The sequence below is a fragment of the Dreissena polymorpha genome, chromosome 3 (genome assembly GCF_020536995.1).
Source record: "Dreissena polymorpha isolate Duluth1 chromosome 3, UMN_Dpol_1.0, whole genome shotgun sequence".
NCBI lineage: Eukaryota > Metazoa > Mollusca > Bivalvia > Myida > Dreissenidae > Dreissena > Dreissena polymorpha.
In genome coordinates this window covers 35,707,049-35,721,040 of record NC_068357.1, presented here as the reverse complement: position 1 = coordinate 35,721,040, position 13,992 = coordinate 35,707,049, and the positions used below count along the sequence as shown (strand labels likewise).

The window sequence follows — 13,992 nt, the reverse complement described above, 5'->3', positions numbered from 1 at the left end:
ACAGCTTCAATAAGTTGTGATTTAATTAAAACCCCGCTGATAGTTTACCTATGTATTCCGTTGATATTTCTATCATGAATTAAATGAAACACAAGTTAAATGCCCCATCTGTTATATTTCTTTATAAATTTTAATGGTATTCATACCTGGTTTTTTATCATTGTTCACCTTTGTTATTACAAGCATGATCTTGAATTATGTAACACCTTCTTAGCATATGTATATGTAACTGTTGTATATACATTTTTTCTATTTTTTCATTACATTGTTCTTTTCTTATTCTAACTTTACAACCTTCTTTGCACATGTATATGTAACATAGTTGTATATAGTTGTATATATTTTTCTTTCGTTTTAAATTCTGTATTCTATCTTTTATTCTAATTTTACTACCTTCATTGCATATGTAACATAGTTGTGTATATATTTATTTCATTTTTTTTATTCTTTCTATCTTTTATTCTAACTACACTACCTCCTTTGCACATGTATATGTAACATAGTTGTAAATATATATTTTCTTCTTTTTTTTATTCTATCTTTCTATCTTTTTTTCTAACTATACTACCTTCTTTGCATATGTATATGTAACATAGTTGTATATATATTTTTCAATATTTGTACTGTATGTTTTTGTGATATGTACCACTTATTATGTATTATATTTTTATATACACATTCCGGCCAAAATGCCGGTGTATGTCCTGGATTTTTTTTAAAAATATTATTACATTCTACTATATTCTGATTTGGAATTGAGGATAACTTATTCATTGACAGACAAGCTTGTCTAAATCTGTGCAGTTTTATTTCAAAACAACATCTGCAAATTTTAACGTCTTATTTATATAGTTCGGCCTATGTTTTTTTTTTATTTTCTCGTTTAAATATTTGGGACTATTTCGGCCTATTTTTTACGAAATTCAAAATTTGGCTCTTTCAAGAGGTGGCCTCCACGTGGCAAGAGCTGGGCAACATATTCATTATGTTGGCAAACAACCTCGTTTATATATAGAGAGAACTTGAGTGCTTTGCAGTGATTTAGTGCTGTGCAGGGGTGATAGGCTGTATGACTCATTTTCTTGACACCTGACGGTTTGTACAGCGGTTTAAGTTCTTGTGTGGATTTACCGAAATCCCCGCTAAGAGGCAACATATGCTTGCTTAATAATTAACATTAATATCATTATTATCACTACTATAAGAAAGTACTATAATGCTTTCTTTATGCTTAGTAATTAATACTAATATCATTAAACTTGTTGCTTACCGGTGTATTGATGCAGTCGATAACGAGCACCCCGCCGGGACTACAGTAGGGTGCTAATACACACGTGTACCGTGTGCAATACCCGATCCAAGCAACGACGTGTCAGAACGCGGATTTCGATAATTCAACCTGTTAAAAATGTGCTCGCTCGTAAATCGAAATCACCGTTACTCCGCTAAGAGGCAGCGTATGGAGTGCTCAAAAATTAATATAAATATCATTATTTGTACAGTTATGCGATGGCAAGAAACAATCATACCAATGACATATTGACCATATAAGGCGTGAATATGGGGGATTTCGGTACTCGGCGGGCGAATGTAGAATTACCGAAATCCCTGGCCTAGTGTTTTTATCTTTCTGACTGATTTCTACAATAAGTAAGCAATATAATGATTCTTTGACTCTTGCAGGTTTGTACAGCGGGGATTTCGGTACCGGCGCGTGTCTATGCTCTTGTGTAGAATTACCGAAATCCCCGCTAAGAGGCAGCGTACGGTGTCAATAGTGCTTAAAAATTAATATTAATATCATTATTTGTACATCAACAGTTATGCGATGCCAAGAAACAATCATATCAATGACATATTGACCATATAAGGCGTGAATATGAGGGATTTCGGTACTCGGCGGGCGAATGTAGAATTACCGAAATCCCTGGCCTAAGTGATAATTTTTCAACATAGGTCACCAAAGGTGATATTGTTGATAGTGTTATTGTCTTTCTGACTGATTTCTACAATAAGTAAGCAATATAATGATTCTTTTGACTCTTGCAGGCTTGTACAGCGGTGATTTCGGTACCGGCGCGTGTCTATGCTCTTGTGTAGAATTACCGAAATCCCCGCTAAGAGGCAGCGTACGGTGTCAATAGTGCTTAAAAATTAATATTAATATCATTATTTGTACATCAACAGTTATGCGATGCCAAGAAACAATCATATCAATGACATATTGACCATATAAGGCGTGAATATGAGGGATTTCGGTACTCGGCGGGCGAATGTAGAATTACCGAAATCCCTGGCCTAAGTGATAATTTTTCAACATAGGTCACCAAAGGTGATATTGTTGATAGTGTTATTGTCTTTCTGACTGATTTCTACAATAAGTAAGCAATATAATGATTCTTTTGACTCTTGCAGGTTTGTACAGCGGTGATTTCGGTACCGGCGCGTGTCTATGCTCTTGTGTAGAATTACCGAAATCCCCGCTAAGAGGCAGCGTACGGTGTCAAGAGTGCTTAAAAATTAATATTAATATCATTATTTGTACATTAACAGTTATGCGATGGCAAGAAACAATGATACCGATGACATAGTGACCCTGTAAGGCGTGAATATGGGGGATTTCGGTACTCGGCGGGCGAATGTAGAATTACCGAAATCCCTGGCCTAATTGATAATTTTTCAACCTAGGTCACCAAAGGGGATATTGTTGATAGTGTTTTGTCTTTCTGACTGATTTCTACAATAAGTAAGCAATATAATGATTCTTTTGACTCTTGCAGGTTTGTACAGCGGGGATTTCGGTACCGGCGCGTGTCTATGCTCTTGTGTAGAATTACCGAAATCCCCGCTAAGAGGCAGCGTACGGTGTCAAGAGTGCTTAAAAATTCATATTAATATCATTATTTGTACATTAACAGTTATGCGATGGCAAGAATCAATGATACCGATGACATAGTGACCCTGTAAGGCGTGAATATGGGGGATTTCGGTACTCGGCGGGAAAATGTAGAATTACCGAAGCGGCAACTTATGCTGTCAAGTGTGCTTAATAATTAACATTAATATTATTTTTTGCACGTTAACATTCAAGCAAAGCCAAAAACCAAGAATACAAATGATATTTTTGACACTTTCAGATGTAAACATGGGGGATTTCGGTACTCAGTGGGCGAATGTAGAATTACCGAAATCCCAGCTACAAGTCCATATTTTTCAAAAGAAGTGAGATATTGTTGTCTGTTTTTGTCTTGACCTCTTCTTTCTAATATCAAAAGCCACCCAGATGATTTTTTGACACTTGAAGAGCTTTACAGCGGGGATTTCTGTTCCTGATCGTGCTTGTGAAAACATGCACTATGGATTCATACACGGAATCCCAATAATTATGTATATATTTTAGTTTTTCACTACCAAAAATGGAACAAAAACAATTTTTCATCAGTGAATTGATAGTATTTTGCAATATTCTATCTTAATATCCGCAGTATTTTGATAATTAATAAATAGTATTGGGGATTTCTGGGGATTTCTGGCTTGGAATCCCAATAATTATGTATATATTTTAGTTTTTCACTTCCAAACATGGATAATAACAATTTTTCATCAGTGAATTGATTGTATTTTGCAATATTCTATCTTAATATCCGCAGTATTTTGATAAATAATAAATATTATTGGGGATTTCTGGGGGATTTCTGGGGATTTCGGGCTCGGAATCCCAATAATTATGTATATATTTTAGTTTTTCACAACCAAAAATGGATAAAAACAATTTTTTATCAGTGAATTGATTGTATTTTGCAATATTCTATCTTAATATCCGCCGTATTTTGATAAATAATACATTTTATTCGGGATTTCTGGGGATTTCTGGGCATTTCTGGCTCGGAATCCCAATAATTATGTATATATTTTAGTTTTTTCACTACCAAACATGGATAAAAACAATTTTTCATCAGTGAATTTATTGTATTTTCCAATATTCTATCTTAATATCCGCAGTATTTTGATAATTAATAAATAGTATTGGGGATTATGGGGGATTTCTGTGGATTTCTGGCTCGAAATCCCAATAATTATGTATATATTTTAGTTTTTCACTTCCAAACATGGATAATAACAATTTTTCATCAGTGAAATGATTGTATTTTGCAATGTTCTATCTTTATATCCGCAGTATTTTGATAAATAATAAATATTATTGGGGATTTCGTGGGATATCGGGGGATATCGGGGGATTTCGGTAATTACGGGGATTTCGGTATTTCTACACACCGGTGTTTCAAAGTAACACAAATTCGTTTATTTAGAAGTATTTACCATGCTACATCGTCTGTTGACATTTTTTCACAAGAAATTAACCTGTCCTGCAAGGTATGTTTAAAGGCTATTTATAGTATGCAAATCTTGAAATTCGGGCAGCCAATCAGAACCCACGAATTAACCGGAAGCTTATTTTCATGATGGTAGTTTGACACTATCAACACAGTCGATTATTTTGATGATAAAAGACGATAAACATTTGGAAAAAAGCAACAAATCTTAAAGAAGAAAGGTTAATTATTATTTTCATAATAATTCATGGTCATTTATTTATAAAATATTTGTAATGTAACAACTTTATGATAATTACCCACGACTCAACCAGACTATAGCATACTTACGACATATTTTGCTTCTATCCCGCCAAAGTAGCCAAAGTTAAATTATCATTGTTTTGACACGTCTCTATGCGGCGTCTTTGGCTACAAATGTTTACACATTGAATAATTGTGTAATACCTACAAAACACAAAAGTATAAAAATCCTCCACGAAAATGATATCGTCTGCACTATCACACTATGTTGGTATAGTAAAAATTATCAAGCGTGAACTTATGACATAGGTAACAGATCTCTGACCAATCAGAAATGAACTACGATATCACGTGGTTGAGCGATTTAAAGATGGGAGTTAACTCTGGCAGTCTTATCGAGTATGTTGACATCAATCGCAGTTATGGCCATAATACACTAAATAGTTTCCCTATATAATTCAATGTAAAAGCGACAACTTTGAGCGAAAATAAATGCAACATTTTGCACATAGAGACCCCCATAACCATACCTTTTCTTAAAGGCCATTCTAAGCGGAATCGATTTATGCAATAAAAAAGATATGGTATGTACAATGCAAGAAAGAAGTTGACACAAATCAAAATCGACTGTTTTTGCAACTTTTTTTTCGGCCGTTTCTTAGTGGAATGTAACCTTTTCTAGTGCAATGGTTTACTATAGTCTTCACGTGTATCATATTTCAGGGATTCAGTAGTGAACACCTATTCATGCCCTACCATTATCTCCGCAAGATAACACCCGAATAATGGTAAAAAGTGTAAAACATGCCTTCCTGTCAACTATGATATTTTTTTAGAGAGTACAGCCCTACATGAAGCGATCATTTAGTGTATTGTAACCTATAAGACAACGTTTACTGTTATTATCGCGAAAAATAAGCACTTCTCGATACGTATAAACCTATTTTCTATGTGCATGCCAATTTTCAGACCGATCTTTCACGTAGAAATGCTTGAAAATGCATTTTTATTATAACGCCTGATAAGCCATGTGGCTTTCGCGTTCGGAGCTTTGATTTATAATGGGCGTTCAGGCGTAAAACGATTACCCTAAATAATTACAATCGGTCAAAATACTGGAATATTGTTACAAGCTATGTAGAAAAAGAAGTAAACAACTATTAAAACGTGTTCATGAGCTCTTTCAGACCAAATTGTTGCGAGTTGAGATGCTAAAGACGAGTTTGTGTACGTTTTTTTTCTTATTTTCCTCTGAAAACCTATTTTCTTCTTAAAAACTCACGAGGCTCCTTAAATTCGTGAAACAAACGCATTTATTCTGTGAAATTTGCCAAAACGCGTCATATCCCACTAAAACAAGAGCACCGCCTTGCGGGTGCAGACCGCTCATCTATTTTCTTTTTAAAGGTGAAGGGACTCTCATTTTCAATCACAAAGGAGGGAGGAGTGGAGTGAAGAGGGGTGTATAGTGTGGGGTTGTGGACATTTATTACATTATCTTCCAAAAAAGCGAAAAAAAAAAAAAAAAAAAAAAAAAAAAAATCGGGGGGGGGGGGGAGGGGTTTGGGTGCGATGGTTGGACGGTATTTCAAACATAACCGTTTTAAAAATAAAATGGGGGGGGGGGGTATAGTGTGAGGGTGTGGTGATAATTTGTGAGATGATCTTAAAAAAAAAAAAAAAAAAAATCAAAAAAAAAAATTGGGGGGTGGGGTGGGGTGGGGGGGTGGGGTGGGGGTATAGTGTGAGGGTGTGGTGGTCATTTGTGAGATGATCTTAAAAAAAAAAAAAAAAAAAAAAAAAAATTAGGGGGGGGGGAGGGGGGAGGGGGGGGGAGGGCACGGGGGATGGTTTGGGTGAAGTCTATTGTGGTATGTCAGGTAAGAGTAGTTTCATCAAAGTATCAATCAAATCTAATCATAAATAAAGAAGTTATGGCAATTTTAGCAAAATTTAATAATTTGACCTTGAGAGTCAAGGTCATTCAAAGGTCAAAGTAAAATTCAAGTTGCCAGGTACAGTAACCTAATGATAGCATGTAAGTATTTGAAGTTTGAAAGCAATAGCCTTGATACTTCGAGTGGATCGAAACACAAAAATTAACCATATATTAAAAGTTACTAAGTCAAAAAAGGGCCATAATTCCGTAACAATGACAACCAGAGTTATGCAACTTGTCCTTTTACTGTACCCTTATGATAGTTTGTGAGTGTTCCAAGTATGAAAGCAATATCTATGATACTTTAGGGGTAAAGTGGACCAAAACATAAATCTTAACCAAATTTTCAATTTTCTAAGTATAAAGGGCCCATAATTCCGTCCAAATGCCAGTCAGAGTTACATAACTTTGCCTGCACCGTCCCCTTATGATAGTTCATAAATCTTGCAAGTATGAAAGCAATAGCTTTGATACTGTAGGAATAAAGTGGACCTAAACACAAAACTTAATCAAATTTTCAATTTTCTAAGTATAAAAAGGGCACATAATTCTGTCAAAATGCCAGTCAGAGTTACATTACTTTGCCTGCACAGTCCCCTTATGATAGTTAGTAAGTGTTGCAAGTATGAAAGCAATAGCTTTGATGCTTAAGGAATAAAATGGACCTAAACACAAAACTTAACCAAAATTGTCAATTTTCTAAGTATAAAAAGGGCACATAATTCTGTCAAAATGCATGCCAGAGTTATCTAACTTTGCCTGCCCAGTCCCCTCATGATAGTAAGTAAGTGTACCAAGTTTGAATGCAATAGCATTGATACTTACTGAGAAAAGTGGAACTAAACGCAAAACTTAACCAAAATTTTCAATTTTTTAAGTATAAAAAGGGCACATAATTCTGTCAAAATGCACGCCAGAGTTATCTAACTTTGCCTGCCCAGTCCCCTCATGATAGTAAGTAAGTGTACCAAGTTTGAATGCAATAGCATTGATACTTTCTGAGAAAAGTGGACCTAAACGCAAAACTTAACCGGACGCCGACGCCAACGCCAACGCCAACGCCAACGCCGACGCCGACGCCAAGGTGATGACAATAGCTCATAATTTTTTTTCAAAAAATAGATGAGCTAAAAATGATGATTTTCTGTAAATACAGCTCCTTTGTGACTAGGCCTGGTTTTGCGTTTAGGTCATAATACACTAAATAGTTTCCCTATATAATTCAATGTAAAAGCGACAACTTTGAGCGAAAAAAGAAAGAACTTGACACAAATCAAAATCGACTGTTTTTGCGACTTTTTTTTTCGGCCGTTTCTTAGTGGAATGTAACCTTTTCTAGTGCAATGGTTTACTATAGTCTTCACGTGTATCATATTTCAGGGATTCAGTAGTGAACACCTATTCATGCCCTACCATTATCTCCGCAAGATAACACCCGAATAATGCTAAAAAGTGTAAAACATGCCTTCCTGTCAACTATGATATTTTTTTAGAGAGTACAGTGAAGCGATCATTTAGTGTATTGTAACCTATTATTGCATTTTGAGACGTGAAAGATGTCAAAAACATACAGATTAACATCTGATGTGTTACTTATACTTATTACGACATCTTTTACTAGAGTATAAAAATTTAGTCATTCATTCATGCGTTTTGTAATAGCTTCAATTGTACAAGGTCTCTTACTTTAGCAAACTAGTTATCATATAGTCCAACTTGTCGACGCTCTCAAATATTAAGCTACTTTTTATATTGGTAATATGAGCCCATATAAAAAATGTATCTCTAAATTCTTTGCGCGTCTTATAAATGAGACTAGTTATCATAGACCACTGTTAGTCACCATCACTACCCCAAATGCTAAAAAAGTTGTTTTCTTAAATTGTGTTGTTGTTTTAAATAGACTTTATTGTAAATTATGGCATTGTCAATTAAATGATTTAATAATTATTTAATATAGTTCTGCTCAGCCCCGATATGAACAACTCACACTGTTATTGGGAGGATAAACAATCTTAATTCTATGTAGTCCAAATTTTTGACGCTCTTAAATATTAAGCTACTTTTTATATGGGTAATATTTGGAGCGTACAAAGGGTGAAAGACCAATTATGTGGTGGGAATTTTTTGTTCTTTGTCTATATTGTTGCGCAAGGATTTTGTGCGCAACATTCAAGCCCCGATATAAGACACTTAATAACAACGGATTGCAATAATATTTACATACCTGTGTAGATAATTCATTTCTCGATAATGTTCCGTAAAAATTATGTAATGACACTTTGAATTTTGCACGCCTGAGCAATTTAAATCCAACCACTATTCAATTTTTCAATATCTCTCGATTCGCTCGCTGTGTAGATATAAATCGATAACACGACCTCGATGTAAAGCATCTGGTTTAAAGTGGAAGAATAAACAGCTCAAAATACAGTTTGCGTTCGTCTGTTGTGGTGGAGCGCGTTACATAGTAAACCGATGTTATACTTTTCTGGATTAATTTAGCATTGTTTTTTTTTCTAAATTGACAATTTAAAAGTTCTGAAATAAATTACATCTTTTATTTTTATACTGTACATAAATAATATTGATACAGATCGTACAGTATACCGTCCTTTGTAACGTAGAATGTAAGTACATAAAACAACACAGACAGAGGTGCGAAAAAGACATGCATAAACACTTCCTGAAACTTAAAACAGTGAATAGAAACTGCACCATATCTGTTTTGAACATATGCTTATTAAATCGACAAAGTTTAGCATACTAGATCTAGTTACGTAAAAGTCGGTGTTAAAAGCTCATGTTAAATAAAATTACGCGTACACGTTACACCGTAATGCCTTCTTCTGATTGGTTCATATTTAAATCAGTTTCATGACATGGCTACAGGTCAGTGATTGTTTTGCGATTTAAGCAGAAATTTAACTGAAGAATTTATGCCTTTCTAACTTCGAATCGACGATATTTGATGTAAAAATGAACTTCTGAATTAAAACTGAATGAGTTGGTAATGTTATTTTGCAATTTTACGCAAATTGATGAAAATTTAAACTTTCTGGTTTCCACCACAAAAAAGGTCCTTTAACGATGAGACGTTCCAAAGAATTTAGCCCATATAAAAAGTATCTCTAAATTCTTTGCGCGTCTTATAAATGAGACTACGTATTGTAGTGTTTTCACCCGGTTAGCTATTCGTGGGTTTTAATGCAATTATCACAACCGCTAGCAAAGATAATATACTAGACTACTCACATGGGCATCGACTGGAATCCACATCTGGACGGCACCAATCGTCCTCGTCGTCTTCGAGGGAACTTGTCGGCTTCACGCGTCGGCTCGTCGGGTACACTCGTCGGCTCGTCCACGTCACGAAATGGCACTATACATGTACTTCTGGGAATACACTTCCAGGCAAACACGTACTTAAACACACAGTCACCGGCTTACATACACAGTCACAGACTCACTTATATCTTCTGGGAATGGCCTTCCAGGTAAATACGTGTTGAACGCACATAAAATACAATATAATACAATACGCACAGGCTCACAGCTAGACACTGGCTTACATACACAGGCTAAACCCCCTGGAACTACTTACGTACTCAGGGTTACACGCACAGGTTCACAATTACAGGCTCACAGTTACCGACACACATATACAATACAATACCATATAATACAATATAAACTATACGCAGGCTCACTATTTCACACACAATACTCACATAGGGACATAGGCACATAAACACATCTACTCACCTCAACGTCCCGTGCACAAGAGACCGTACAAACTCGTGCTGCCCAGCATGCACTATATCGATTTGTCGCTGGTTCCCAGTCACGAGGTATGTGCGCGTTTTGTAGGCCGGGCACCGGCACAACACTCCTCCCACTTTTCTCCTTTTGGGACGACGCCACACAGCGAAGGAATCGTACCGGAGCTACCGATGAAGTAATAGTGCCCCTCGCGTAAGCACCTTGACCTAACACCTCAAAGTCAGGTCTGCATGCCGGCCAGCTTTCGTCCGACCTCTCTTTCTGCGCAACGTCTGCAATATACAACAACTAAAATTCATTCATCTCCATTAAATGTCAATAACCCCCTTTTCATAATCTTAGAATAATAACCAACAATAACCCACAATTGGTTATGCCTTGGTGCAAATAGGCTTGCTTACAAAATGCAAAGACATGATAAACAAAAACAGTTTCAGTGAATTGCTAATTTGCACAACTATGAAACTATACGCTTTAACCATAAAGCCATAATTAAATTAAATCAATAGTCACTGTGACTGCTTTTAATTTGATGATGCATATAAGCCTAAAATTGTGTAAAAACAAATCTGCCAAAAAATTCGCCTTCTTTTTCAAAACAAGGTCCTGTAACTCCTGTCCTTTTCTTGTCTACACAATGAATGGACAGGAGCACCCACCTTACAACCTATTTTCACAAATTTTAACAAATAACATAAATGCGACAAATACATCCGCTTTGCAGCACACATGAGAAGGTCCTCACCCCCACATGGAAATGCATTATCTACAATAAAAATCATCTTGGTTATATTATACAATCACAAGAATTTTAACAAAGGGACTACAAATGCGTTAAATACATATCTAAGTGGCAAAAGGTTAAAAGTATAAGAATAAAAATAATCTTATTTTTGTCCAAGTATAATACCTTTAATTGCTTTTAATGTTACAAATTCATTTTATTGACATTATCTGGAGGGAAATACAACTACAATAAAACAAAAACTATTGTACCCACTACACTCCTCCCACTTTTCTCCTCTTGGGCCGCCGCCATCATGGTAATCGTACAGTCGCACCCAAGGCAGAAAAGACAGAGACTCAAATGGGACTATGATTTCCCCCTTCCCGCAGGCACAGGAGTGCCTTTGCCAAGCGGGGTACATACAGACCGCTGCATTCTAGCGGTTAGTGACCAATATGTTTCTTGCATATTTAAAATTCCATCAAATTAGTAAAAATAAAAAAGAACATTCTTGTCGGCTATCGTCTGACAATTACTTAATCAAGAAAAAACATTATTGTTGGCTTTCGTCCAACAAGTACATTCCCTTATGTATTAGAATGTGGAGATCCCACTGAGAAATAATGTACTTTACAAAAATAAAAACAAAATAAAGTGTACATGCACCTGGAAACACCTCCGGCCATTAACAAAAAATGAAATTGATGCATCATGACAGTTGCCGTCAAGCATGGTCACGTAAAAAATTCAAAAGACCTGCAAATATTGTTTAAAAGAACAATTCCGGGAAATACCACTTCCGGCCACAAACAGTATGGAGTGTGACAGTGGTCGTCCGACAATGTCACATCCGACCATAAGGGAAACCAGACTTCACGGGAAATAATCAAACACATCCGTGATTGTGCAAAGCACTACTTAGCGCGGTAATACAAACATTACAGGAAGTAAAGCGCGGACGGCACAAGATAATTTGGGACGACACTTTATGCCTATTCATTAAACCCTCATTTCGCAGAGCACTGCTCAGATTAATTTCAAGTTTATAGTTCCAACAATATTGCAATAAAAGACTGGGCTTAAACTGAGACAATAGGACATATATATATATATTCAAAACAATCTAATCAAATTAATCAAAATGTTTAAGAGAACTATTACTTTTATACTCCGCGTACTTTAGGTAATATTCATTTATTGTATGGAGGTAGTATATGTGGAGTTCTTATTAAGTATTTGGGCATACTATTATGATATAAAATATATCTCCCAGGAAACAATCATCAATCATTTATAAAATTTATTTAATGAACTTTGTCTTCATTCATCCATTAAAATTTTCAACATTACTCTAGAACTTAGTTTCATATGAACTATGCTTTTACTATAACTACAACTAAAGTAACTACTACTACAGCAACAACTTTTACTACTACTTACTACTTCTATTACAACTACTACTACTACTACTACTACTACTACTACTACTACTACTGCTACTGCTAATACTACTACTACTACTACTACTACTACTACTACTACTACTACTACTACTATTACTACTACTACTACTACTACTACTACTGCTACTGCTACTTCTGCTGCTGCTGCTTTTAGTGTTACTACTAGAGTATACCCTTACTATAAAAACCATTTTGATACAACAATCCTATTTCAAATCTACTTTTATAACAAATACTACTACCACCAATCATAGTGTTGGCTTTAAATTGTAAAAATGCAATATTTCCAAAAAACATTTGAATATGTCTTAACACAAGCAAATTTATTATAATCAAAATGTTTAAGAGAACTATACTTTTGTTATTCTGCGTACAACGTAATACATTAACAACACCGCGAATAGGATAGAGTTTCCAGTAACTAAACATCAGAGTAGTAAAGAGGATCACAAAAATAGGTGACCATACCGCTGTTTAGTATTATGTGACTGCAACGTTACTGTAATTGTTTAAATTGGGGGAATATTGTATTTTTAATTGTTTTCCTAGTTTTGCTAACAATTAACCTCGCCATTTACAATGTTAGGCGGAACAGATTTTGGAAGTTAGACGCTCTGGTGGTCGCCAACCTAATTTCCAACGCTGGGACCGCTCCCAGCGGCGAGAACTAGAGGGTCGCCACCCTCTTAAGCCACGCCTAACAGGCCTTCGAAATTCATCCTCCCTTCTTTTGTCCGGGGCAACTCGGTATCCGGATGCGCCACCCCCTCGATGGTCACCCGCGGCGACTCCGTATCCGGTCGCACACTTCCGGCGGTCCGCCGCAGCGACATCAGCCGGATCCACATGTCTGGCGGTCGGTTTGGCCCCATCTTCAGTGGCCGACCTGGCCATCACTCGCGCTGCCTGGCCAATTTCCCCTCCCTGGGCAACTTCTGCCGCCTCTCGGCTGGCTGCTTCCGCAGACTCCCCGTACACCCGTTGTACGCGAAATGCATCCACGCACACATGATCCCCATGGTCTCCTTCAGTGATATTGCCAATGACCATCCCTGGATCACGGACGACATCTGGCACAGTTGGCTGCACCAAGGGAACTGCATCGTGCACGTCCTTGGCATGCTGTGGGACTCCCCTCTCAAGGTTCAAAACCTGTCCATCAAAAATAATGGTGGCCTCTGCCATATTAATGATGGCTCTGCCTGGATTTACCAAAATGTCGAACCCAAGAAGCATATCGACATCTGTCGGAGCTACATGCAAATGCTCCCGATACCAGCAGTTGCCAATCTTTAACTCAACTGGGCCTACGACAAAACTCGGCATGGAGTAGTCCCTTCCTGTCATCAACAACTTGACATCACCCAGCTTGGGAGGTGGCTGCTTCATGGCCTCATACATCCGATCAGAGATAATACTGACCTCTGCTGCCGAATCAACCACTGCGTCAACCACGATATCTCCCACCTGCACCTTCATGCAGAACTGGGACACCAAACCTGG

At 36.7% G+C, this 13,992-nt stretch overlaps 1 long non-coding RNA gene across 3 annotated transcripts in view; it reads right to left on the bottom strand.

The window, feature by feature from the left end:
- The window catches only part of LOC127873682 (uncharacterized), a 33,000-nt gene that overhangs the window by 15,737 nt on the left and 3,271 nt on the right, over positions 1-13,992 (bottom strand). For 2 of the 3 annotated variants that reach the window (XR_008046325.1, XR_008046326.1), the window contains exon 2: positions 9,772-10,571. The exons of the other annotated variant lie outside the window; for it this stretch is intronic. This is a non-coding gene — a long non-coding RNA (uncharacterized LOC127873682). The remainder of the gene's footprint in view (positions 1-9,771; positions 10,572-13,992) is intronic. 3 annotated transcript variants of the gene reach the window in all.